Raw genomic sequence first — 26,754 nt, 5'->3', positions numbered from 1 at the left:
GATATAAACTTTATAAAGGACACAGACAAACACAATTAAAGATTTTTTAAAAAAAATAAAACTTAAAACGTGCTTAAAACGTTAGCGCTTGGTCTTAAAGGTGCTTTCTTTGTATTTCTCCCCTGGGATCCAGGGAAGAGGGCAAAGGAAGCTCTGACTCTTTCCTTCCTTCCCTGGGGGTCTGTGGGGGGAGCCTCAGCCAATAGAAAGAAGAGAGACTTGACTAAGTAGCTCTGCTGCGTGATTGAGAAAGCCTGGAAAAAACAAGCTCGGCCTTTCTTCCTTCCTCCCCAAGGGATCAGCCAATTGAGAAAATAGAGGCTTTGCTCTGAGGCTCCAGTGCAATTGAGCAAACCTTACAAAGCAAGCTGTTACGCAGAAGGAAGCAAGAAATAGGGAGAAGGAGGCAGATGACAGCCAGTTGCTTGGGGGCCTGATTGGGCCCCTAGGCTACATGTTTGACACCCCTGCTGTAAACTATGGAGACTTGTGTGTGAAAATTCTACTTTGTGAGTTACTGGCATTAAAGTTGTGAGTGAGCGATTGGGCAGCTGTTTGCTCTGGGGGCCATCCTTCCTGAGTGAAGACAAATCTGTCCGAGCTGGAGGCAAGAAAACCCCAACCTGTCGGCTAGCTCACACTAACTCATCTTAGAGGGAAGCCTCGTAGCAGGTGATGTGAAAGACCTTTGCCTGAGACCCTGAAGAGCTGCTGCCGGTCTGAGTAGACAGGGCTGAGCTTGGTGGACCTCAGGTCTGATTCAGGATAAGGCGGCTTCATGGCTATGGCTCAGTGGAAAAGCATCTGCTTGGCATGCAGAAGGTCCCAAGTTCAATCCCCAGCATCTCCAGTCAAAAGGACCAGGCAGAAGTGATGGGAAAGACCTCAGTGGCTCATCACTAGAGCATCTGCTTGGGGTGCAGAAGGTCCCAGGTTCAATCCCCAGCATCTCCTGTTAAGTATTAGGTGTGATATGAAAGACATCTCTGCTTAAGATCCCGGAGAGCTGCTGACCACCTGAGTAGACAATACTAACCTTGATGGACCAGTGGTCCAACTCAGCATTCAGCAGCTCACATGTTCCTATATAAGTACTAAATATATACAATAAAGGCAAATCTATAGTCAACCCACATCTTTTAGACAGCAGATTTCTACCCTACCCTTCTCTCTGATTCAAAGACTCAGAGCAGCTTACAATCTCCTATATTTTCTCCCCCCTGTGAAGTGGGTGGGGCTGAGAGGGCTCTCACAGCAGCTGCTCTTTCAAGGACAACTCCTGCGAGAGCTATGGCTGACCGAAGGCCATTCCAGCAGCTGCGAGTGGAGGAGTGGGGAATCAAACCGGGTTCTCCCAGGTAAGAGTACGCACACCTAACCACTACACCAAACTGGCTCTTGTAGGCTTGAACCTAATAGCAATCCAAAAGCTTTTTTGTTCCCATTTATTTAATATCCTGCGAAATACATTTGTTATCAGTCTGTTAAAATAATCCCATGGTAGTGTGCTGAATGTCTTTACTTGGGTAGTTCTGATCTGTTCTGTAAATATCAAGATCTTCTTTTTGACTTTACGTTGCTGCGCTACAAAGTCCACACAAAAGCTTTTCTGATTCTTTAGGAAATATCATTATTGTTTCAAAAATTATCTGGAGGTATTTGAAATGGCAAAGCTCTAGATATTCTAAAGAAAGAGTAAGGACAGATTTGTAACTTATCTTATTTTAGCGTCGGTACGGTGCTTTCAAGCACCCGGATGGCTTCACACACTTGGTTTTAGTGTAATCCTCACAACAGCCTTGTCAGGTAGGACAATAGTGTCTCCAATTTGTTGGCTGGTGAGGCAGTGTCTTCCAAGCTGTGCATTTTAGCTGCTTTTATATTGTGGATTTTAATATGTTTTAATCAGGGTTTTTACGTGTAGCAGGAGCTTCTTTGCATATTAGGCCACGCACCCCTGATGTAGCCATTCCTCCTGGAGCTTACAGTAGGCCCTGTGAGAAAACCCCTGTAAGGAATTCTAGCAGGACCTCCTTTGCATATTAGGCCACACACCCCTGATGTAGCCAAACCTGGAGCTTACAGCAGGCCCTGTGAGAAGAGCCCTGTAAGGAATTCTAGCAGGACCTCCTTTGCCTATTAGGCCACACCCCCCTGATGTAGCCAGTCCTCCTGGAGCTTACAGCAGGCCCTGTGAGAAGAGCCCTGTAAGGAATTCTAGCAGGACCTCCTTTGCCTATTAGGCCACACCCCCCTGATGCAGCCAATCCTCCTGGAGCTTACAGCAGGCCCTGTGAGAAGAGCCCTGTAAGGAATTCTAGCAGGACCTCCTTTGCCTATTAGGCCACACCCCCTGATGGAGCCAGTCCTCCTGGAGCTTCCAGCAGGCCCTGTGAGAAGAGCCCTGTAAGGAATTCTGGCAGGACCTCCTTTGCATATTAGGCCACACACCCCTGATGTAGCCAATCCTCCAAGAGCTTACAGTAGGCCCTATACTAAGAGCCCCGTAAGCTCTTGGGAGGAGTGGCTACATAAGGGGGTGTGGTCTGATATGCAAAGGAGTTCCTGTTACAACAAAAAAAAGTCCTGAGCAATACTAACTGCTTGGGACAAACGGATCCGTCCTCAAGGTTCTGGTTATCATCTCGGAGGTTTGGCTACATTACATTACAATAATGACACAGACGAACCACCCAAAAAACAAGCTGCTAGAAGTCATGTACAGCGTGAGTCCCTGAACCAATTTGGAAAACCCCACAAATTGGCTCTTTTAGGCACAAATTGTAATTCGCGCTTCAATTTGTGCCCATCCCTAGTATGGACCACAGTCCCTAATAGATTGTCCAAGCAGTTTTGGATATTATCTTCTACAGGGCTGCTACCCTGTTGCTTGCATTAACAGAACCCTCTTGAATAATTCAGTTTTGCATAGTTCGTTAATGTCAGCAGGCTTAGGAAGATACATGTCTAGGATCACCCTGTAATCTTACTGCTCTGCCCTTCATCTGAGGTTCCCATGCAGTATGCTGGATTTCTCTTGGAGAGAAGTTCTGATATTATCCGGCAAGGTTCCAAAATACAAGCATCGGGACAGTCAAGGTTCTTTTTCTAGCAGGAGCTCGTCTGCATATTAGGCCACGCCTCCCTGATGTAGCCAATCCTCTTGGAGCTTACAGTAGGGCCCTATACTAAGAGCCCTCTAAGCTCTCGGAGGATTGGCTACATCAAGGGGTGTGGCCTAATATGCAGAGGAGCTCCTGCTAGAAAAAAAAAAGAGCCATGGGGGCATTCCATTCTACCCACTCCGTTTTCTTTTTCCTGGTTTTTCTGCATGTGTGAACCGGGCCTTAGCCACGTATTTGTGGGCAGAGAAGTCAACGCAGAAAGATTCTCTTCATGGCTTTATGTACCAGACCAATGGAAATGCCAGGAATTTTGAAGAGGTACCATCTTGCTGCTACACGACTCGCTTTTTTTTTGCATACCGTGGAGCACGCCGAAGAAACCAGCTCTTTCATGTTATTTCTTGTGCGGGGTTTTCTCCTGGCGTTTGATAGCTTGAAAGAACAAAATGCTTCCTGCGGAAGACTTCAATGCAAGCAGGGGCTTGTCCGCTCTGGTCCTCTGGCGTTTCAGTAACAGAGATGCAGAGAGCTCAATTTTATCCACGTGTAAATTGGATCCTTTTTAACCATTTGTGGACATTTCTTTTACGGACTTTATAGCGGGATGTTCCTAAAAGTAGGGCTTATGATTAAACTGGCAATGCAAATAATGGTTCTTAGCAGGATAATAAGGTATTTTAAGGGGTTTCTAAGCAATCTGTGTACGTTCTTGCCAGTGTAATCCATGCTGGTTAAAATATGCCAATTTTATTTCCATTTTAGGGCTGAAATAATGGCACAGTCTAGGCCATTTCATTTATTCCGGAGGGAGGGAGGGAGGGAAGGAAGGAAGGAAGGAAGGAAGGAAGGGAGGGAGGGAGGGAGGGAGGGAGGGAGGGAGGGAGAAGAATTGCAGATTTATACCCCACCCTTCTCCCTGAATCAGAGACTCAGAGCAGCTTACAATCTCCTTTCACTCCCCCCCCACAACAGACACCCTGTGAGGGTGGGTGGGGGCTGGAGAGGGCTCTCACAGCAGCTGCCCTTTCAAGGACAACCTCTGCCAGAGCTATGGCTGACGCAAGGCCATTCCAGCAGGTGCAAGTGGAGGAGTGGGGAATCGAACCCGGTTCTCCCAGATAAGAGTCCGCGCACTTAACCGAGGAAGGAAGGAAAGGAAGGAAACAGCAAAGATTTAAAATGTAAGATTCTGTCCCAAGCAATTCTGCAGATCTTTCTACATGTAGGCAGTTTTGTTTTGTACGGAATGGAGTGAGAGCCAGAATGGTGTAGTAGATAGGATTACCATTTTAGAGGAATGGTTCAAATCCCCACCTTGACAGATTCATGGAGGAGAAGTCTATCAGTGGCATGGTGACTAAAGAGAACCTCCACCTTCAGAGGCACTAATCCTCTGAATCCCAGAGCCCGGAGGCAACATCAGGGGAAGGCCTCAACCTCTCTGCTCTATTGTTGGCTGTCCAAAGGGACTGGTTAATCACTGTGTAAGACAGGATGCTGACTAGATGCACCACTGGTCTGATCCAGCAGGGCACTTCTTATGTCCTTTTCCCTGAAGGTCACTGCGTGATTTTGGACCAAGCTTACTCTCAGCCAGTTTGGTGTAGTGGTTAAGTGTGCCGACTCTTATCTGGGAGAACCGGGTTCGATTCCCCACTCCTCCACTTGCACCTGCTGGAATGGCCTTGGGTCAGCCATAGCTCTGGCAGAGGTTGTCCTTGAAAGGGCAGCTGCTGTGAGAGCCTTCTCCAGCCCCACCCACATCACAGGGTGTCTGTTTGTGGGGGAGGAAGAGAAAGGAGATTGTGAGCCGCTCTGAGGACTCTTCGAAGTGGACGGTGGAATATAAATCCAATATATTCTTCTTCTTCTAACCTACCTCACAGGATGGTTCGTGAGTAGAAAATGGAGGAAGGGGGAGATAGTGATCCTTGAAATTCTTTAATGAAGCATGAGATAACACACACACACAGACACACACAATGGCTAATAGCCACTGATGGACCCTCTGCTCCATATTTTTATCCAATCCCCTCTTAAAGCTGGCTGTGCTTGTAGCCGCCACCACCTCCTGTGGCAGTGAATTCCACACATTAATCACCCTTTGGGTGAAGAAGTCCTTCCTTTTATCTATTTTAACTCGACTGCTCAGGCAATTTCATCAAATGCCCACGAGTTCTTGTATTGTGAGAAAGGAGAAAAGTACTTCTTTCTCTACCTTCTCCATCCCATACATAATCTTGTAAACCTCTATCATGTCACCACCGCAGTCGACGTTTCTCCAATCTAAAGAGCCCCCAAGCTCTTTAAAACCCTTAAAACATTAGCACTCAGTCTTAAAGGTGCTTTCTTTACATCTCTCCCATGCAATCCAGGGAACTAGGCAAAGGAAGCTCTGGCTCTTCTGTTCCTTCCCCAGGAGGGGAGAGGAGCTCAGCCAGTAGAAGGAAGGGAGGCTTGGCTCAATTAGCTCTGTTGTGTGATTGAGAGAGCCTGGCAAAGCATACTGTGATGCAGAGGGAAACGAGAGAGGGAGAAAAGAAGCAGATGACAGCCAGTTGCTCAGGGGCCTGATAGGAGCCCTCCAGGGGCCTGATTCAGCCCCCGGGCTGCATGTTTGACACCCTAGCACTAGAACCTCTTGCAATTTGAATGCTGGGCCTCTGTGGATACACACCCCAAGATTGTGTTAGCCCTAGTTCTTACATGTATTGTTTTTAAACATTTGTATTCCTTGGCCTAGTTCATCACGTAAAGTGGTTGCTGATTGTACAGACATTAAAAGATGCCATTAATGATTTATTTAGTATTATTAATTACATTGTGGAAAGATGGCATCGAATGCAAAGGCAGTGAAATGAACTCATTGGGGCTCTAATTTCCACAGTGTTCTATGCTTGTCTCCCCACCCCTGCCCGTCTTCCAAGTTCTCCTTGGCTTTCTGCTGGCTCTTGTTCCGGAATTCCTCTAAGCGCCACTTCTCCCTTGTTTCCCGTGTGTTTTGTTTCTGTTTCAATATGATAGATGTGGCCCCCTCCTACCCTTGCCTCTCTGGAAATGGTATCCCGGCTGCAGAGCAATTATTTAGCGACTGTTGGATGGCGTTTCTTCTGGCCAGGATCAGATTAATCATTATTAGCCGTGACCCCTGCGACAGTAAGCGCATCCCCGGGCGTAAGTGCTAGCCGTATTAAGAAGCAATAGCTATTAGGGAATGCTGTGGAGCTGCTCCGGTTACACAGTTGCTGCAGCCTCCGGAAGGTGAAGCTCCAGCTCAGGGTGGGACAAACTGCGGCTCGGGAGCCCCGTGTGGCTCTTTCACACATATTGTGTGGCTCTTGAAACCCCCACCGCCCTGTCAGCTGGCTAGGAGAAGGCAATTTTTCTCTTCAAATCACTTCGCCAAGCCAGCCAACAGATTGGAGAATGCATTTATAGTTAAAGTTGCTTGCTTTCCGCCTCCCCTACCTCCTCTTCCATCATCTGTTTTCCTACCTCCCCTTCCGTCCTCCCTCCCTCCCTCCCTCCCCTCCCTCCCTCCCTCCCTTCCTTCCTTCCTTCCTTCCTTCTTCCTTCCTTCCTTCCTTCCTTCCTTCCTTCCTTCCTTCCTTCCTTCCTTCCTCCCTCCCTCCCTCCCTCCCTCCCTCCCTCCCTCCCTCCCTCCCTCCCTCCTTCCTTCCTTCCTTCCTTCCTTCCTTCCTTCCTTCCTTCCTTCCTTCCTTCCTTCCTTCCTTCCTTCCTTCCTTCCTTCCTTCCTTCCTTCCTTCCTTCCTTCCTTCCTTCCTTCCTTCCCATTTATCCCTGTTAAAATTCATTTTATTGATTTTAGCCCAGTGTTCCAGCCTGTCAGTGCCATTCTGTATCCTGTTTCCATCTTCTTCTACGTTGCAACCCCTCCCAGTTTAGTATCATCTGCAAATTTAATAAGCATTCCTTCTATTCCTTCACCCAAATCATTGATAAAGATGTTGAACAAAACAGGTCCAAGGACAGATCCTTGAGGCACTCCACTTGTCACTCCTCTCCAAGAGGATGAGGAACCATTCACAAGTACTCTTCTTCTTTTGCCTTCTGTCTTTCCCAGCATCGGGATCTTCTCCAGTGAGTGCTCCCTTCTCATTTGGTGGCCAAAGTATTTGAGTTTCAGCTTCAGCATCTGACCTTCCAGGGAACAGTCTGGGTTGATTTCCCTTAGGACTGACTGATTGGATCTTCTTGCAGTCCAAGGGACTCAAGATTCTTCTCCAGTACCACAACTCGAAAGCATCTATTCTTCTGTGTTCGGCCTTCCTTATGGTTCAACTCTCACAGCCATACATGACTACAGGGAATACCATCGCTTTGACTATACGGACTTTTGTTGGCAGGGTGATGTCTATACTTTTTATTATACTGCCTAGGTTTGCCAGTTCCTCTGGATGGCCAACAACAGGGCACAGAGGCCGTGAGCTTCATAAAAACACCAGAAGAGCCCTAGCTGGATCAGTGGTCCATTTAGTCCAGAATCCTGCCTCACACATTGGCCAACCAGCTCCTCTGGAGGGCCGACAACAGGGCACAGAGGCCGGGGCCTTCATAAGAACCTTGGAAGAGCCCTGCTGGATCAGACCAGTGGTCCATTTAGTCCAGAATCCTGCCTCACACACTGGCCAACCAGCTCCTCCGGAGGGCCAACAACAGGGCACAGAGGCCGGGGCCTTCATAAGAACCTTGGAAGAGCCCTGCTGGATCAGACCAGTGGTCCATTTAGTCCAGAATCCTGCCTCACACACTGGCCAACGAGCTCCTTTGGAGGTCCAACAACAGGGCATAGAGGCCGAGGCCTATCCTCGATGTTGCCTGTGAATGTAGACTTTAGCAGGAGGGCAACTAATGGCTCCTTGGGGCCCACTCGCACTTCCCAATCTGAATTGAGGCCCCCACATGGCTCAGATTCTCAGCTTCAATGGGATGGGGTTTCGCTGAGCATGCCTGGTTGCCAGGACTTGGGGCCTTCTTGAAGGAGAGCAATAAAGAGCTATTAGACACTCAGTGTGGATATAGAGACACACAGTTGCAGTCCCCATGATTGGGGACACTCAGGTTTGGGGTTAGTATGTTTGTGCTCTGTGTCCACATAGTGGTGAATATGCATAAGCAGTGGCGGAATTCTAGCAGGAGCTCCTTTGCATGTTAGGCCACACACCCCTGATGTAGCCAATCCTCCAGGAGCTTACAGGGCTCTTAGTACAGGGTCCAGGGATAGAATTCTAGCAGGAGCTCCTTTGCATGTTAGGCCACACACCCCTGATGTAGCCAATCCTCCAAGAGCTTACAGGGCTCTTAGTACAGGGTCCAGGGATAGAATTCTAGCAGGAGCTCCTTTGCATGTTAGGCCACACACCCCTGATGTAGCCAATCCTCCAAGAGCTTCCAAGGTTCTTTTTTGTAAGCTCTTGGAGGATTGGCTACATCCGGGGGGTGTGGCCTAATATGCAAAGGCGTTCCTGCTAGAATTCCACCCCTGTGCATAAGGCAAGATCCTTTCGACGCCTGCCGTTGCACGCACAATTCCGTTACGTTAACGTCGTTACTATTTTAGTATTTTCATTGGAGTGTCAACGGTAGGTAGCTTCAATGGGGTGCACGCTAAAGGCAGAGTTTGTTACGGTGGTTGCGAAGTCGTTTCAAACATTGGCAAAATGTATTTCTCTCTCTCTCTCTTCATTATGGCTCTTCAGCGCTCTCTCTATTAATAGTTTCTTAGCAGCTAACTTTGGCATTACAGAGAGAAAAAGAGAGACCCAGACGAGGGAGTGTGAAAGAGAAATAGTCTCAGGAGGAATTTCTCTCAGCGGATCATAAAATATTAACTGGGGATGGGATATGAAACACTGCGGGCAAAGATTCAGAAGATGTAGACAAAAGTGTATAAAGTGTGAAAAGCAACAAGAGAGAGAAGGGGAGGGGGCCAATAGAACTTGGCATTGAGAGCCGGTTTGGTGTAGCGGTTAAGTGTGCGGACTCTTATCTGGGAGAACCGGGTTTAATTCCCCACTCCTCCACTTGCGGCTGCTGGAATGGCCTTGGGTCAGCCATAGCTCCGGTAGAGGTTGTCCTTGAAAGGGCAGCTGCTGTGAGAGCTCCCTCAGCCCCACACACCTTACAGGGTGTCTGTTGTGAGGGGAGAAGTTATGGGAGATTGTAAGCTGCTCTGAGTCTCTGATTCAGAGAGAAGGGTGGGGTATAAATCTGCAATTCTTCTTCTTTTTCAATTGGGAACAAAGTACATTTATTTTGCCAAAAACCTTCAGTTCAGGAAAGGTAATCATGTCCCCCCTTTCTGTTTTGGAGAGCCGGTTTGGTGTAGTGGTTAAGTGTGTGGGCTCTTATCTGGGAGAACTGGGTTTGATTCCCCACTCCTCCACTTGCACCTGCTGGAATGGCCTTGGGTCAGCCATAGCTCTGGCAGAGGTTGTCCTTGAAAGGGCAGCTGCTGTGAGAGCCCTCTCCAGCCCCACCCACCTCACAGGGTGTCTGTTGTGGGGGAGGAAGGTAAAGGAGATTGTGAGCCGCTCTGAGACTCTTCGGAGTGGAGGGCAGGATATCAATCCAATATCTTCTTCTTCTTCTTCATAAATGTAGATCATTTGGTCTTTTGTTGTAGAATTAGTTTTCCAGATCCCTGACTATTTAGAGGTACATTTTACTGATAACACCATTTCTTTTGTCTCCCCCTATTTGGTAGATTCTTTTGAATAGTTGCTCCCATAGATCCAGACATCTTTGGATGTTACAGAGGGTAAAAGAGTGAATGGAGCCATTTGCACAAAAGCATTTGTAAATATGCACAACACACACATGAGCTGGGTCTAATGGTACCTTTTGGGTCTAATGGTACCTTTAAGTTTGGGTCTAATGGTACCTTTAAGACCTACAGAGTTTTATTTAAGCCGTTTTCTCCCCTGGAATTAAACCCAAACAAACGGTAAACATATAAACTAAGCTTGTTGTTCCTTTTCGGTCCTTGAATCTGTTAATCGTCTTCATTATGCTGTATGCTAATTTACTGCTCACTCTCTACAAAGGAGCCCCGTGGCGCAGAGTGGTAAAGCTGCAGTACTGCGGTCTGAACTCTCTGCTCATGATCTGAGTTCGATCCCCGGCGGAAGCTGGGTTTAGGTAGCCGGCTCATGGTTGACTCAGCCTTCCATCCTTCCGAGGTCGGTAAAAGGAGTCCCCAGCTTGCTGGGGGGGATGTATAAGTGACTGGGGAAGGCAATGGCAAACCACCCCGTAAAAAAAGTCTGCCTTGAAAACGTTGTGATGTGACATCACCCCAGAGTCGAAAATGACTGGTGCTTGCACAGGGGACCTTTCCTTTCTTTCCTCTACCTTTAGGAGCCGCGTGGCGCAGAGTGGTAAAGTGCAGTACTGTGGTCCGAGCTCTCTGCTCACGATCTGAGTTCTATCCCAGTGGAAGCTGGATTCAGGTAGCCGGCCAAGTTGACTCAGCCTTCCATCCTTCCGAGGTCACTAAAATGAGTCCCCAGCTTGCTGGGGGGAAAGCGTAGATGACTGGGGAAGGCAATGGCAAACCATCCCGTAAAAAAAGTCTGTCGTGAGAACGTCGTGATGCGTCATCACCCCAGACTGGTGCTTGCACCGGGGACCTTTCCTTTCCTTTCCCTCTACTTATATGTATGGACTGGTAACTTCCACTTAGAATCATAGAGTTGGAAGGGGCCCTACAGACCATCTAGTCCAACCCCCTGCTCCATACAGGATCAGCCTGAAGCATCTCCAACAAAGAATCATCCAGCCACATTTTGAAGACTGCCAGTGAAGCGGAGCTCGTCACCTTCCTAGGTAGCTGGTTCCACCTCTGAACTGCTCTGACTGTAATTCCCCAATATCCAGCTGGTACCTTTCTGCTTGTAATTTGAGCCCATTGCTTCGGGTCCTATCCTCGGCTGCCAAACAGAACAGCTCCTTGCCCTCCTCTAAATGACAGCCTTTCAGATATTGAAAGAGAGCCAGCCTGTTCCTCCTCAATCTCCTCTTCTCCAGACTGAACATTCCCAAGGCCCTCAGCCTTTCCTCAGAGGGTTCTTCCTCCAGGCCCTCGATCCATCTTCGTCGCTCTCTTCTGCACCCGCTCGATTTTGTCCACATCTTTTTTGAAGTGAGGCCTCCGGAACTGCACGCGGTATCAGGTGTGGCTTGACCATTGCAGTGAACAGCGGAGATATGACCTCCTGTGATTTTGATGCGATAGCCCTTTCAACCGGGATTCAGGATTCAATTTGCCTTTTTTGCCACAGCATTACACTGACTGCTCATATTTAGTTTACAGTCCATTCGTACCCCAAGATCTCTTTCGTGCACACTGGAACCGTTGGAGCGGTTCCTCAGTGGAACAGGCTTCCTCAGGAGATGGTGGGCACTCCTTCCTTGGAGGTTTTTAAAGAGAGGCTAGATGGCCATCTGACAGCAATGAGGATCCTGTGAATTTACGGGGAGGTATTTGTGAGTTTCCTGCACTGTGTAGGGGGTTGGACTAGATGACCCTGGAGATCCTTCCAACTCTGTGCCTCTATGATTCTATACTTTCCAAAGGTGCATCCCTCATCCAGCATTTGCGCTTCACGTTTTTGTGGCCCAGGTGTAAGACTTTGCACTTCGCCGTATCTGAAGACGTGCGCATACACATGAAAGCTTATACCCAGAATTTAACTTTGCTGGTCTTAAAAGGGGACGCTGGGCTCAAACTCTGTTCCGCGGCTTCATACCAACATGGCTGCCCACCTGAAAGGCTCTGAAGAGGAACTGGAGTGTATTGACTTTCACTCGATTTACCGGAGCAATTGAGTACGTCAGTGAAATGCGAGCGGCTCCTTCAGCTGTCACGCCGAGACTGTCCTGCCGCCGCTGTCAATAGCTTCAAGTTTCCGATCCTTTCTCTGATTAGCCGGGGGAGAGAGAACATCAAATGAAAAGATGCTGGAGGGGATTGGGAGGGAAGGGGGAAGCGGGGAGCAGTTACCTAGGAGTCGGTTTACGGGCTTCAAAGCGCTGTCAGTTTGATCACAGTAGCACACAGCACTGGGCAAGGAGCTGGGGGGAAAATGCTCTTGAGTGCAATTCAGATTCTTCTCTTTGGGGATGGAGCTCACCTATGAACAGATAGCTTCAAGAGCACAACGAAGACAGGCCCGTTCCATTGTGGGAGCCAGAAAGGAGTTCCTTCTGCTGTTATAAACGCCTTATTATAGTCCAAAAGTTTCCAAAACACGGAGTGTAACTTTTCTTTTTCTTTTTGGTAGAAGGGCAGGATATAGGTGAGATAGATCCCCACTGATGGACCTTCTGATGGCACCTGGTTTTTTGGCCACTGTGTGACACAGAGTGTTGGACTGAATGGGCCATTGGCCTGATCCAACATGGCTTCTCTTATGTTCTTATGTGACACAGAGTGTTGGACTGAATGGGCCATTGGCCTGATCCAACATGGCTTCTCTTATGTTCTTATGTGACACAGAGTGTTGGACTGAATGGGCCATTGGCCTGATCCAACAGGGCTTCTCTTATGTGACACAGAATGTTGGACTGGATGGGCCATTGGCCTGATCTAACATGGCTTCTTGTATGTTCTTATGTGACACAGAGTGTTGGACTGGATGGGCCATTGGCCTGATCCAACAGGGCTTCTCTTATGTTCTTATGTGACACAGAGTGTTGGACTGGATGGGCCATTGGCCTGATCCAACAGAGCTTCTCTTATGTTCTTATGTGACACAGAGTGTTGGACTGGATGGGCCATTGGCCTGATCCAACAGAGCTTCTCTTATGTTCTTATGTGACACAGAGTGTTGGATTGGATGGGCCATTGGCCTGATCCAACATGGCTTCTCTTATGTTCTTATGTGACACAGAGTGTTGGACTGGATGGGCCATTGGCCTGATCCAACAGGGCTTCTTTTATGTTCTTATGTGACACAGAGTGTTGGACTGGATGGGCCATTGGCCTGATCCAACAGGGCTTCTCTTATGTTCTTATGTGACACAGAGTGTTGGACTGGATGGGCCATTGGCCTGATCCAACAGGGCTTCTCGTATGTTCTCTTATAAGGTTTGCCAGGTCCAACTCAAGAAATACCTGGGAACTTTGGGGATGGAGCGAGGGTGTGACAAGCATGACTGATTTCCAAAGGGAGTTCTAGCTGTCACATTTAAAGGGGCCGCACACCTTTGAAAAATGTCCGCACACCATTTGGAAATAATGAAGGATAGGGTCACCTTCTTTTGGGACTCATAGAATTAAACCCACGGGTCCGATCTTTTTGACACTTGAAGGGTGTTTTGAGGAGAGGCACCAGAAGCTATGCTGAAAATTTGGTGCCTCTACTTCAGGACTGGTCAATGGTCGCTTTCCAGATGTTTTTTTTTGCCTACAACTCCCATCAGTCCCTTCCAGCATGGCCAATGGCTGGGGCTGATGGGAGATGTAGGCAAAAAACATCTGGAGAGCTACTGTTGGCCACCCCGTTCTACTTTATTTTTTTTTAAAAAAAACCCAAAAAAGCCCTCCAGAGCTCCAGAATTTGTCTTCAAAAGACATAAGAGAAGCCATGTTGGATCAGGCCAATGACCCATCCAGTCCAACACTCTGTGTCACACAAAGGCCAAAAAACCCAAGTGCCATCAAGTGGTCCACCAGTGGGGCTAGAAGCCCTCCCACTGTGCCTCCCCAAGCACCAAGGATACAGAACATCGCTGCCCCAGACAGAGAGTTCCAACGATAAGCTGCCCCAGACAGAGAGTTCCAATGATCATTTCCGTGTTCAGCTTTCCGTTTGTGTGGAACCATAAAACCGAACTTGATTCCCCCCCCCCCCCCCCCCATATTCAGATATTTCAGTTTTAATGTTTTGTCGCTGTTGGGGGTATTAAAGTGGACTCGTGGTGCTGTTTAAAAGTCCAATTGCTGTATATGTTGAAATGCACAAGTTCAAATGACGCTGTAGTTAGGGCATTGGGGAAATAAATTCTAGAAAATGTTCTGGAAAAAATATTTCCATTTATGTTTTTGGAAAATCCACATCACTGCTTCCAAAGGCATGGAGGAGGGATTCATAAACACTTCCCTTTTCCCAGAGGCTTCTTTATATTTCCAGAGCAGTAGAGAGTCAGTTTGGTGTAGTGGCGTTAAGTGTGCGGACTCTTATCTGGGAGAACCAAGTTGATTCCCTGTTCCTCCGCTTGAAGCTGCTGGAATGGCCTTGGGTCAGCCATAGCTCTCTTATCTGGGAGAACCGGGTTTGAGTCCCCCACTCCTCCACTTGCAGCTGCTGGAATTGCCTTGGGTCAGCCATAGCTCTCTTATCTGGGAGAACCGGGTTTGATTCCCCGCTCCTCCACTTGCAGCTGCTGGAATGCCCTTGGGTCAGCCACAGCTCTCTTATCTGGGAGAACCGGGTTTGATTCCCCGCTCCTCCACTTGCAGCTGCTGGAATGGCCCTTGGGTCAGCCATAGCTCTCTTATCTGGGAGAACCGGGTTTGATTCCCCGCTCCTCCACTTGCAGCTGCTGGAATGGCCTGGGGTCAGCCATAGCGCTCTTATCTGGGAGAACCGGGTTTGATTCCCTGCTCCTCCACTTGCAGCTGCTGGAATGGCCTTGGGTCAGCCATAGCTCTTGCAAGAGTTGTCCTTGAAAGGGCAGCTGCTGTGAGAGTTCTCTCAGCCTCACCTGTCTCACAGGGTGTCCTGTTGTGGGGGGGGAAAAGATAAAGGAGATTGTACGCCTCTCAAAGTCTCTGATTCAGAGAGAAGGGCGGGGTTATAAATCTTCAGTCATCATCTTCTTCTCCTCAGACTAGTTTAGATAAGCTTCTCCCCCCCCCCCCCCCTAGAAACTAGAGTTTCCAGCCTTCAGGTAGGGTCTGGAGATCTTCTGGAATCAGAACTGATTTTCAGGTGGCGGCTTTGGAGGGCAGAATATATGGCGTTATACCCCGCTCCGTTCCCGCTCCTCCCCAAATTCCGCCCTCCCCAGGCTCCACTCCAGTCTCCAGGAGTTTCCCAACCCAAAGTGGCAACCCTACTGGAAACCAACATTCCTGGATGGATTTTAGTTGGAGCAGACCTCTCGAAACATAATCAGGATGATTGAGAACACATCCTTCCATTTGTGCAGTTGCGCTTCTCAACCAAAGGTCAACAGAGAGGAGGAAGTTGTCTTCTGGGTGCGTTGACTGTAGCTGTCGAATTTTTCATTGTGCGACCCAAGAAGGCCTTCTGAACCCCCTCAAGATGTTCCTCAGAAGGACACTTTGAAACCAGTTCTTTGACCAGTTACCAGTCCACAAGAAGGCTATATCACAGGGGTGTGTGTGTGTGTGTGTGTATAGTGAACGGAGATTTATACTTACTTATATAGCTTCAGGGTGTGGGTGTGTGTCTGTGAATATATATAGTGAACGGAGATTTAAAGTCACTTATATAGCTACGGGTGTGTGTGTGTGTATATATATATATATAGTGAACAGAGATTTACAGTTACTTATATAGCTTCAGGGGTCTGTGTGTGTGTGTGTATATATATATATAGTGAACGGAGATTTATAGTCACTTATATAGCTACAGTTGTGTGTGTGTATAGTGAACGGAGATTTACAGTCACTTTATATAGCTACAGGTGTGTGTGTATATAGTGAACGAAGATTTACAGTCACTTATATACATACAGGGGTGTGGGTGTGTGTCTGTGTATATATATAGTGAACGGAGATTTAAAGGTCACTTATATAGCTACAGGTGTTTGTGTGTGTATATAGTGAACAGAGATTTCAGTTACTTAAATAGTTTCAGGGGTGTGTGTGTGTGTGTGTATAGTGAACGGAGATTTACAGTCACTTATATAGCTACAGGGGTGTGGGTGTGTGTCTGTGTTATATATAGTTTACGAGATTTACAGTCACTTATATAGCTACAGGGGTGTGTGTGTGTGTGTGTGTATATATATATATATATATATATATATATATAGTGAACGGAGATTTACAGTTACTTATATAGTTATAGGGGTGTGTGTTTGTGTGTATATAGTGAACGAAGATTTACAGTCACTTATATAGCTACAGGGGTGGTGTGTGTATGTATGTGTGTGTGTGTGTGTGTGTGTATATATATATATATAGTGAATGGAGATTTACTGTCACTAATATAGCTACGGGGGTGTGTGTATAGTGAACGGAGATTTACAGTCACTTACATAGCTAATGACAAACAAAATGTACATATGGGAACTAAAACAGTGCCTCAGGAGGTCAGAATTTGAATTAATACTGGACAGCGTTGCTGATGTAACAAACACGAATTTGAGCAGACTTCGGAGGATGGTGGAAGACAGGAGGGCCTGGCGTGACTTGGTCCATAGGGTCGCAAAGAGTCGGACTCGACTGTGCGACTGAACAACAACAAAAAACATAACGAAATTATGACTGACCAACTGAATAACAACCAAAATAAATAAAAGCGATGATGATTTTTATGTTAAAGGTAATAATAATAACAATAGGAAAGGAAAGGTCCCCTGTGCAAGCACCAGTCGTTTCCGACTCTGGGGTGACGTTGCTTTCACAATGTTTTCACGGCAGACTTTTTATGGGGTGATTTGCCATTGCCTTCCCCAGTCATCTACACTTTCCCCCCAGCAAGCTGGGGACTCATTTGACCAACTTGGAAGGATGGAAGGCTGAGTCAACCTCGAGCCGGCTACCTGAAAACCCAGCTTCCACCGGGGATCGAACTCAGGTTGTGAGCAGAACGTAGGACTGCAGCTTTAACACTCTACACCATGGGACTTTTTAATAATAACAATAATAAAAAACTGCCAATAATTAGAATAATGATAACAAAAACAAAAGTAACAATAGTAATAAGGAGGAATGAGGGGGAGGAGGGCAAAGAAAAGACGATGATCATAAGATTAGAATATCTATGGAAGAAGGAAAGTTAATAAAGAAGAAGAAGAAGATATTGGATTTATCCGAGTCCGAAGAGTCTCAGAGCGGCTCACAATCTCCTTTCCCCTTCCTCCCCCACAAAAGACACCCTGTGAGGTAGATGAAGATATTGGATTTATATCCCACCCTCCACTCCGAAGAGTCTCAGAGCGGCTCACAATCTCCTTTCCCTTCCTCCCCCACAACAGACACCCTGTGAGGTAGATGAAGATATTGGATTTATATCCGCCCTCCACTCCAAAGAGTCTCAGAGCGGCTCACAATCTCCTTTCCCTTCCTCCCCCACAACAGACACCCTGTGAGGTGGGTGGGGCTGGAGAGGGCTCTCACAGCAGCTGCCCTTTCAAGGACAACCTCTGCAGAGCTATGGCTGATCCAAGGCCATGCTAGCAGCCGCAAATGGAGGAGTGGGGAATCAAACCCGGTTCTCCCAGATAAGAGTCCGCGCACTTAACCACTACACCAAACTGGCTCTCCAAACTGGATTGTGAGAAATATATTCAGCAAGAGGAAACTAAATAGTGAGAAATGAGTCGTGGTTTGAGTTTAAGGAAGAGAGATGTAATGATGCCCAGCATGTTTTGACAATGTACTTCGTGGGCACCACTTGGGGGGGGGGGCGGAAATCCCAAACACTCCACGTTGGTTAGAAACCCTCTGAGAGGCCAGTGTGAGAAAGTGGGAGGTGGTTTGCTTTGTTCTGTGCAAGAAAAACGGAATGAACTTCTTTTAGGGCATTTCAAAGCGAATGTCGGACACATACCTTTCCCTGACCTTTCTCTCAGCTTAGCCCTGTGTGCAGCTGGTGCACTAATGTTTCACATTCCTTTGTTAGTCCTGGGTTGTGAACAAGGTGAGGTTTGTTGGGGCGTGCGTGCGACGGATGGACAGACGGAACCTGTCAGACCTGCTGATTCACCACCTCCCACTGTAGTCATCCATTGTAAGGTTTTGTTTGTTTAGTCAAGTATGGGAAACTTCGGATATTTAATTCCTTTCGGGGCAAACGTTGTCTTCTGCGGGCTTATCTGGAACTCAAGATCTGTTTCTGTTAACCTCCATTATCGGTTGGGATGAAGGGACAGACGTTATGCGAACCAAAAGCTCATTTAACTGCTCTGCGACTAAAAACCTTTCTGTGTCATTTGTGCCCTCACAAAGAAGCGTTGATATTATTATTAATAGAAGAAGAAGAAAAAGAAGAAGAAGAAGAAGATGATGATGATGATATTGGATTTATATCCCGCCCTCCACTCCAAAGAGTCTCAGAGCGGCTCACAATCTCCTTTCCCTTCCTCCCCCACAACAGACACCCTGTGCGGTAGATGAAGATATTGGATTTATATCTTGCCTTCCACTCTGAAGAGTCTCAGAGCGGCTCACAATCTCCTTTCCCTTCCTCCCCCACAACAGACACCCTGTGAGGTGGGTGGGGCTGAGAGGGCTCTCACAGCAGCTGCCTCTTGAAGGACAACATCGACCAGAGCTATGGCTGACCCAAGGCCATTCTAGCAGGTGCAAGTGGAGGAGTGGGGAATCAAACCCGGTTCTCCCAGATAAGAGTCCGCACACTTAACCACTACACCAAACTGGCTCTTGCAAATATTACTGTTTCTTCGGTTGAGGGGGGACCTGTTAGTCTGAAGTAGCAGAACAAAGTCGGCGTCCAGAATTTTAAGACTGACCAGGGCTTTTTTTGTAGCAGGAACTCCTTTGCATATTAGGTTACACCCCCCCCCCCAATGATATAGCCCATTCTCCAAGAGCTTACAGTAGGCCCTGTACGAAGAGCCCTGTAAACTCTTGGAGGATTGGCTAAATTGGGTGTGTGGCCTAATTTGCAAAGGAGTTCCTGCTATAAAACAAGCCGTGGTTTGCGAGTCTTCAGGTTTGCTTTAGAATTAGGCTCTCGCTACCTCTAGATCGCAAGAGTATCTCATAAGGGCTTTGAGCAGGCGTTGAAGTGAGCACAGACAAGGCACGGAATACATTACAGGGTGCAAAAACAAGGTTCTTGAGAAGTTTAACTTTCCTTTTGTTAAAGGAAGTTTCCGGGTTTCATAGCTAGGAAGATATGCTTGGAAATGTATGGGCCCACTGAGATCTTAGAAGCCAGAACAGCGGTGGAAGAGTGTTACCAAAAGGTCTGAAGAAGGATGCCCTACGCTGACTAGCGTATTGCTGCCATGATTTGTAAAAGTTAAGAATATAAGAAAAGCCATGTTGGATCAGGCCAATGGCAGATCCAGTCCAACACTCTGTGTCACATAAGAACATAAGAGAAGCCATGTTGGATCAGGCCAATGGCCCATCCAGTCCAACACTCTGTGTCACATAAGAACATAAGAGAAGCCATGTTGGATCAGGCCAATGGCCCATCCAGTCCAACACTCTGTGTCACATAAGAACATAAGAGAAGCCATGTTGGATCAGGCCAATGGCCCATCCAGTCCTACACTCTGAGTCACATAAGAACATAAGAGAAGCCATGTTGGATCAGGCCAATGGCCCATCCAGTCCAACACTCTGAGTCACATAAGAACATAAGAGAAGCCATGCTGGATCAGGCCAGTGGCTCATCCAGTCCAACACTCTGTGTCACACAGTGGCCAAAAAACCAGGTTCCATCAAGAGGTCTATCAGTGGGGCCAGGACATAAGAACATAAGAGAAGCCATGTTGGATCTGGCCAATGGCCCATCCAGTCTGACACTCTCTGTCACAAAGTGGCCAAAAAACCAGGTGCCATCAGGAGATCCATCAGTGGGGTCAGGACATAAGAACATAAGTGAAGCCATGTTGGATCTGGCCAATGGCCCATCCAGTCCAACACTCTGTGTCACACAGTGGCCAAAACCCAGGTGCCATCAAGAGGTCCATCAGTGGGGCCAGAACTCCAGAAGCCCTCCCACTGTTGCCCCCCAAGCACCGAGAATACAGAGCATCACTGCCCCGATAACATATTCCATCTATACTTTGTGGCTAATAGCCACTGATGGACCTGTGCTCCATATGTTTATCCAGCCCCCTCTTGAAGCTGTCTGCTTCTAGGTGCTACCACCTCCTGTGGCAGTGAATTCCACATGTTAATCACCCTTTGGGTGAAGAAGTACTTCCTTTTATCCGTTCCAACTCATCTGCTCAGCAATTTCATTGGGTGCCCACGCGTTCTTGTATTGTGAAAAAAGGGGGGGGGGATACTTATTTCTCTACTTTCTCTATCCCATGCATAATCTTGTAAACCTCTATCATGTCACCCCTCAGTCGAATTATGGAAATCTGGGGATTTGTAATACATAGCGAGGGGGGAAAAACGCAACGAAGAAATGCATTCACAATTGCTTATTTTTCTAAATTTATGCAGATAGCTGAGTATGAATTGTCAGGGTTCATATTTATTTGAAACACAACCTAGCCCTGGTCATAGAACTTCGTAAATTAGATGCGATTACGCCTTCTCCTTTGCTGCCCCTTATGCCTGGACCCCACCCTCCCAGGCCAAATGTGTGGTTCCACCTTCTTCCAAATCAGTCATGGGCCAGAATTCTCTGTTCTGATGACTTTTCAAGGCACTGTGCCCTTTGCCTTCCCTCTCTTCCTTTAGATGCTTAAGAACATGTGATTTTTGAGCTGATTGCAAATTCTCCCCTCCGCTGCCCTTATCCCTATCTTCCTTCCAACCTTCTTTGCCTCCCTTATGGTGAATCTGACATCGTAAGCTCCTTGGGTCCAGATTTTTTTTTCTCGACCCAAGGAGGTTACATTGGAAGAATTTTGGAGAGGGACGGCCCTGGGATTTTTCCGAGTCCCGTGGACATCTGTAGACTCGGTCATCAAATCGAGACATTCCTATCTGCGCACTGCCCAAGAGCATTAATCTCTTTCCCTTAAAATTCACATCAGGAAGCTGGTACATGCCGATGTTTGTGTGTTCCCCTCGCCAGCCAACCGCGTTGCCGGTTCCCCGAGACGGATTTTGTGAAGAGTTGCCATGGTTTTGCTTTTTAGCTTGATTGCTTCCCCAATTGCCGCTTTATCAGAATTCACATTTTTTTATGACACATCTAATGAAGGCAGTTCATGTGTCGATGATGTCTTTCTTCTTTGAAAATCATACAAATTGATGGGAAACGAAACACATCTGTGTAGTCGACTGTTTTCCTTTAGCGTGTCATACTCTGCCTTTGCAACTGTCGAGAAGATTATTGTTCTGCCTCTCCAAAATAATATTTTTGGGGGGTGGGGTGCCAGTTCATTCCTTTCTGCTGAAATTTCACCTTTTTTAACCCAGATTGTTGCTCAAAAGCTTTTCGGTCCCCCCCTATCTCTGTCAAGAAATAAATTATTGTGAGACAATTGCTTCTGTGGGCTGGGAAACGCCTTTTGGACTCGCTGGACTTCCTCCTCCTCCTTTTCTCCGGCTCTCCTAGTGATATATTAATTAGTTGGAGCATTGCAGGCTAACGAGCAGTCGCAGGCTGATCTCGTTAAATGTTAATGCTTAACTAGAAAAACAGGACCCGGCTCCCTGATGTGTTGGGTAATGGTTTCTTCCTTGTCTGGCTGTAAAAAAAAAAGAAGTTGGTCTGTTCAGATGGCGAAGGAATTGAGTTTCCTCAAGGAAAATGGAAACGCCAGGAAGGAGCGAGACCTATTTTTATAGACACTCAGCAAAATGCTTGAACCGCAGATGTTCTGAATCAATATTAATGTCAATCACAGCCCTTTGTGGTAGCGTTGGGTGTGCCCGCCTCGGAGTGTATATTTGGATTCCGGCTCTTTCTGCAGCTCCTTGGCTAGTTGCTTTGTGGTCACGCGGCAGGCAGGAAGCCAGGAGACCTGCTCCGAAAAGAATCTGCAGAGATTTTGGCAGATCGAGGCAACACCGTCTAATTTACGGGCGAGCATTAATACATCGGGTGCAGCATGTGCGATTTTAAACCCCTTTCGGTTGTTGGCAACCTACACAGGTGCAGAAGCTGTGAAATAAATCTAGCTTCCCATGTTGTATTCTGTGGTTCCTTGGAATCTTAGCAAACTTAATGACAGACAAGAGTTCCTAGAAGGATTGCACCTTCTCACTTTCTGATCATCCCCTCCTGGTGTTCCTTATCAGTAGTAGACGTGTGTGCTCTAGAGCACACAAACACATAAAGCTTCCTTACACTGAATCAGATCCTTACTCTACCAAGGTAAGGAGCTCTAGAGCACACAAACACATAAAGCTTCCTTACACTGAATCAGATCCTTACTCTACCAAGGTAAGGATGACCACTGCTGGTCATCTACTCAGACCAGCAGTGGTTCTCCAGGTGGAGATCTTCTGCATCACCTCCTTACCTAATCCTTTTTTCGAGAGATGCTGGGGATTGAACCTAGGACCTTCCGCGTGCTAAGCAGATGCTCTCCCACTGAGCCACAGCCCTTCCTCTATGCTGGGCTATGGTGAGGCGAGACTAGCGCTCAGCAGGATCTAAGCCAATATGGTGTAATGGTTGTAAGACTTGGCTTGGAATGCCCATCTCTTAGCCATGAAGTTGAACAGGTGACTTTGAGGCAGTCTCACTCTGCCAGCCTAACCTAGTCGTCGTGAAGGTAAAGTGAACAAAGAGAAAACCACCTATGCCGGGGACCCCTGACCTTTGTCAGCCTGTGGACACCTTTGGAAAAAGAAGCTATACTGATTCAGGCCAGTGGTCCATCAAGTCCAACGCTCTGTGGCACACAGTGGCAAAACCCAAGGTGTCATCAGGAGGTCCCCCAGTGGGGCCAGAATTCTGACAAAGGGTGGTGGCCCCAGCCACAAGATGACCAGCATGGGAGGTGAAGAAACACAGAGAGCACAAGCCCAAGTGGAGGGGACAAGAGCATTATTTTTTAAAATATTGGGAAAAGAGGAGAGGGAGAATGAAACCAGCTGTTGTGAAATCTGCCACCAAAACATTGAACATATATGAAGCTGCCTTATACTGAATCAGACCCTCGGTCCATCAAAGTCAGTATTGTCTTCTCAGACTGGCAGCAGCTCTCCAGGGTCTCAAGCTGAGGTTTTTCACACCCATTTGCCTGGACCCTTTTTAGTTGGAGATGCCAGGGATTGAACCTGGGACCTTCTGCTTGCCAAGCAGATGCTCTACCACTGAGCCACCGTCCCTCCCCTGTTATTGTTATTTTAATCTGGGCCACAGTTCCACCTGGCCCTTCTTGCTTTCTAAAAACTCTTGGTAGGCATCAGGGAAGGTGTCTGTGGGTGTCCTGGCACCCCATGGGCCCCACGTTGGGGATCCCTGATCTATGCTGTCCTGACCGTCCTTCAAAGAACAGCAGGATAAAATTGTGACAGACGGACTGAGTGGCTGCCCTTGAAAGTGTCCAAGGGTTTAACCTTAAAGGCCTCTGTGATGCCGTGAGAGATTTGTGGGGACACAATTACAGATGATTGAATTACTGCGTGAAAATGATCTTGGGAGACGTAAGAGCATAAGAGAAGCCATGTTGGATCAAGCCTCCAGTTCAAGACTCTGTGTTACACAGTGGCTAACAACCAGGTGCTATCAGGTGGTCCACCAGGGGGCCAGACCTCCAGAAACCCTCCAATTGTGCCCCCCTCCTGAAGCACCAAGAATACAGAGCATCACTGCCTCAAAGAGAATGTTCCATCTATACCTTGTGGCTAACAGCCATTCATGGACCTCTGCTCTTAAGAACATAAGAGAAGCCATGTTGGATTAAGCCAATGGCCCATCCAGGTCAACACTCCGTATCACACAGTGGCCAAAAACCCCAGGTGCCATCAGGAGGTCCATCAGTGGGGCCAGGACACTAGAAGCCCTCCCACTGTGCCCCTCCCAAGCACCAAGAATACAGAGCATTCCTGCCCCAGACAGAGAGTTCCAACAATATGCTGTGGCTAATAGCCACTGATGGACCTCTGCTCCATACGCTTATCCAATCCCCTCTTTAAGCTGGCTATGCTTAAAGAAACCCTCCCATTGTGCCCCCCCCCCCCCAAAGCACCAAGAATACAGAGCATCACTGCCTTAGAGAGAATGTTCCATCTATACCTTGTGGCTAACAGCCATTCATGGACCTCTGCTCTTAAGAACATAAGAAGAAGATGATATTGGATTTATATCCTGCCCTCCACTCCGAATCTTAGAGTCTCAGAGCAGCTCACAATCTCCTTTTATCTTCCTCCCCCTCAACAGATACTCTGTGAGGTAGGTGGGGCTGAGAAGACTCTCACAGCACCTGCCCTTTCAAGGACAACCTCTGCCAGAGCTATGGCTGACCCAAGGCCGTTCCAGCAGGTGCAAGTGGAGGAGAGGGGAATCAAACCACGTTCTCCCAGATAAAAGTCCACACACTTAACCACTACGTGAAGCTGGCTCTCATGTTGAGAAGCCATGTTGGATCAGGCTAATGGCCCCTCCAGTCCAACACTCTTTCACACAATGGTCAAAATCCAGGTGCCATCAGGAGGTCCCCAGCAGGGCCAGACCTCCCACTTTTGCCTTCCAAATACAACAGTACAAAGCATCACTGCCCCAAACTTCAGTTTCTCCTTCCTAGGACATTAGTTTTGAACCAAATCTTACCCATCTCCACCCACGTTTCCAGCCTCTCCCTGAACATCCACGAGGCTAAATTTACACCTCACCAGAGGTGCACCAAAATGGTGGAACACTGTGGACCAGCACCACGAGCATCCCAAATGAAAACTTGGCTAATCAGCTCGTCTGAGTCTCAGAAATAATCCCAGGTGCCAGGTGTAGAAATCTTTGGGAAACTACTGTCAAAGCAGAGGCAGTCGGACCTTAAATAATAATGAAGTTCATACATCACACCTCTTTTTGAAGACCTGGGTCTTGGCTCAGGGATATTTTGTGATTAGGCCTGTTTCCTCAACAGGTTGGAACTCCTTGGAAAGGGGTAGGAGAGCTTTTAAGAGCATCTAGGCCAATTTTAAAGTATCTATAAAAGCAGTCGGTGTCATGAGAAATTGTGAGTCCCTTGTAAGGGGGGAAAAATGCTTATGCAGACATCTATCAAGGATGCTTTAAATGCAGGATATTCCGGAGTCACACTGAGAGTTCCACCGGTCAGGGCCCGCTCGCACACTAGGCAAAACTAGGTTGTTGCCTAGGGCGCCGGGAGGTGGGGCGGCAGCAAATTGGGCTCTCCCTCCCCTCTGGTGCCCCACGCAAGCGCTTAGTTTGCCTTCCTCCCCCCTGCCACTCTTAACAAAATGGGTAGGCATGGGCTGCGAGGAGAGGGGAGAGGGGCATCGAGCGAGCAGAGAGCTGCGGCGGGGGCAGGCCGGAGGGGGTGGGGGTAGGCCAGAGGGGGCTAGTGGCGGCGGGGGAGGGAGGCAAACAGGAAAGGGAAGGAAGGGGTGGAGGAGGCAGGTCGGCGCCGCGCCTCGGGGGGGTGGCGGGGGGCACCTGTTTAGAATGCCAGGCGCCCACAGGCTGGAGCTGCCTCCGGTTACGGTGTTATTCTTTTCTTTCTCCAAGATGTGGAGAGAGTTGTAGGCTTATTTCTCTCCTGCTTTCTTTTAGACAACCCTGTGAAGTCGGTTGGGTTGTAGGTGTGAATGGTCCAAGGTTGAACTTCACGGCTGAGCAGGGTTTTGAACTCAGTTCTCCTCAGGCCTGCTCCAGCTACTACACCGCAGTGATTCTGAACTGCTGACTTAGACCATCCATTGGTACTCTACCCGCCTTTTAGCCAACGAATAAGCAACTCATTTCGCTCTCGCTGTGAGACGGGATGGAGAAGTGTGATAAGTGAATTATGTTCTGTCTACTGTAGGCTTTGGCATCCGGCATCAGCTACCTAACAAGAACTGCCTAAATGTAGTTGAATACATTACAAATAGGGATTGGCTGCTGTAGAAGATTAAGATATTGCATTTATATCCCATTCACTCTGAATCCCAGAGTGTCAGAGCGGCCCACAATCTCCTTTATCTTCCTCCCCCGCAAGACATCCTGCAAATTAGGTGGGGCTGAGAGAGCTCTCGCAGAACCTGCCCTTTCAAGGACAACTCTGCGAGAGCTGTGACTGACCCGAGGCCATTCCAGCAGCTGCAAGAAGAGGAGTGGGGAATCAAACTTGGTTCTCCCAGATAAGAGTCTATGCACTTAACCACTACACCAGAAGGTCATCAAACCTCATTTGGAGTGTATCCATATACGGAACTTGTCAGTATCCTTTGAACACTATATGTTTAATTGTACACTTTGGGTTATTTTAAGTGCATGTTTGAAAATATGACACATGAAACCATCTAGCCTTACAAGAACTTTGAACGCTGAGTGTTTCTGGTTTTTGGAATTCACTGCCACAGGAGGGGGCGGCAGCTACAAGCATCGACAGCTTCAGGAGGGGATTGAATAAGCATTTGGAGAAGATGATGATTTTGGATTTATATCCCACCTTATACTCTGAATCTCAGAGCAGTCACAATCTCCTCTACCTTCCCCCCCCCCCCACAACAAACACCCTGTGAGGTAGGTGGGGCTGAGGGTGCTTTTACAGCAGCTGCCTTTTCAAGGACAGCTTCTATGAAAGCTATGGCTGACCCAAGATCATCTCAGCAGGTCAAACCCGGTTCTCT

At 47.8% G+C, this 26,754-nt stretch overlaps 1 protein-coding gene and 1 non-coding gene across 2 annotated transcripts in view; one reads left to right on the top strand and one right to left on the bottom strand.

The window, feature by feature from the left end:
* The window catches only part of SETBP1 (SET binding protein 1), a 436,393-nt gene that overhangs the window by 146,948 nt on the left and 262,691 nt on the right, over window positions 1-26,754 (top strand). The gene's annotated exons all lie outside the window — the stretch shown is intronic.
* Window positions 23,215-23,281, bottom strand: TRNAA-GGC (transfer RNA alanine (anticodon GGC)). Its single transcript has one exon. It is a non-coding gene; the product is annotated as a tRNA-Ala (tRNA).

This window comes from Heteronotia binoei, chromosome 4, assembly GCF_032191835.1.
Source record: "Heteronotia binoei isolate CCM8104 ecotype False Entrance Well chromosome 4, APGP_CSIRO_Hbin_v1, whole genome shotgun sequence".
NCBI lineage: Eukaryota > Metazoa > Chordata > Lepidosauria > Squamata > Gekkonidae > Heteronotia > Heteronotia binoei.
This window is presented reverse-complemented; position numbering and strand designations above follow the sequence as displayed.